The following is a 1,570-nucleotide window of genomic DNA, read 5'->3' as shown; positions in this document are numbered from 1 at the left end:
AGAGAGAGAGAGAGAGAGAGAGAAAAGAAGGAGGAGGAGGAGGAGGAGGAGGAACCACTTGGTTTTGGTTTTCCCCTTTCCTTTCATTTTTTGTCCTTGTCTGTGCACCACATACTTGTAGTGCTCTAGCATCCAGAAGAGAATTGTGAGCTGCCACGTGGTTGCTGGGAACAGAACTGGGACCTCTGGAAAAGCAGTCAGTGTTCTTAACTACTGAGCCATCTCTCTATCTTCTGTTTCTGTTTTATGAGACAGTCTTGCTGTGTAGCTTAGATGAGCCTCAAATCTGTAATCCTCCTGACTCAGCCTTCTAAGCTGGGATTATAGGGATGCACACTTGGCTCACCTACCTTTTTTTCTTGTTTGTGTTTTGACACAGGGTCTTCTATTGTAGCCCTGGCTGACCTGAAACCTTCAATTTTAAGTGGTCCTCCTGCCTTTGCCTCCCAAATCGTGGGATGATGAGATGGACCACTAAGCCCTATTCTGGTTTATCTAATTCTTTCACAGAGCTGGGAGCAAGGGAAGGGTTTGGGTAAATAATTATTGCATATAATATAGTTAGTAGGTTTGCTCTGTTTAAATCAACTTTTTTCTTCTTTCTTTTTCTTTTTTTCCTTTTTTCTGAGACAGGGTTTCTCTGAGTAGCCCTGGCTGTCCTGGAACTCACTCTGTAGACCAGGCTGGCCTCGAACTCAGAAATCCGCCTGCCTCTGCCTCCCAAGTGCTGGGATTAAAGGCGTGTGCCACCACCACCCAGCTTGTTTAAATCAACTTTATTGAAGCATTATTTATATATACAATTTACATCTTTTCTAAAAGGCAAAAGTACCTGTGTGGTTTGTGTGTGTGTGTGTGTTTGTGTGTGTGTGTGTGTTTGAGACACGACTTGCTAAATAGCCCAGGTGGAGAAACTATATATAAAATGCTGTATGTCATTAGCCATATAGGGAAAGATCTGTAGTTTTCATTTTATTCTCAAAAGAACACATAATTTAAAAAACAAAACAAAACAAAACAAAAACCAACCAACCAGTTAAGAGCCACTCTTCATTTGACATAGTGTGCTCACTATATAACTTACACTTCTGTTGTTCTTTTGAGGCAGAGTGTCACTAAGGCTGGCCTCAAAATTCTGATCCTCTTTCCTCCAGTCCTTTCACTAGAACGGATGTATCTATACTGGGATTATAGGCATGCATAACTACATATTCCTATTTGTTAAATTGTTTTGTATGTCTTTTCTTCCTTTCCTTTTATTTTTAAAGACAGGACCTCACCTGTGCAGCCCTAGCCATCCTGGAACACACAGAGATCTGCCTGTCTCTGCTCCTGAACGCTGGGATTAAACGTGCCACCACTATGCCTGCCCATGGCTTTGTTTGCCTGTCCTTGTATCCATACGTTAATATTATGACATTAGACCATGAGGACAGAGCCTGCCTTTGTGCTATACTCTCTGTAAGAAACGTGAGTTAGGCCGGGCCTGGTGGCGCAGGCCTTTAATCCCAGCACTCGGGAGGCAGAGGCAGGCGGATTTCTGAGTTCGAGGCCAGCCTGGTCTACCAAG

At 43.2% G+C, this 1,570-nt stretch overlaps 1 protein-coding gene across 1 annotated transcript in view; it reads right to left on the bottom strand.

Moving 5' to 3' along the window:
* The window catches only part of Pcyt1a (phosphate cytidylyltransferase 1, choline, alpha), a 44,895-nt gene that overhangs the window by 6,326 nt on the left and 36,999 nt on the right, over positions 1-1,570 (bottom strand). The gene's annotated exons all lie outside the window — the stretch shown is intronic.

The sequence above is a fragment of the Mus pahari genome, chromosome 12 (assembly GCF_900095145.1).
Source record: "Mus pahari chromosome 12, PAHARI_EIJ_v1.1, whole genome shotgun sequence".
In the NCBI taxonomy this organism is placed as follows: domain Eukaryota; kingdom Metazoa; phylum Chordata; class Mammalia; order Rodentia; family Muridae; genus Mus; species Mus pahari.
Note: the sequence above shows the minus strand (reverse complement) of the source record. Positions and strands in the feature narration are given on the sequence as shown.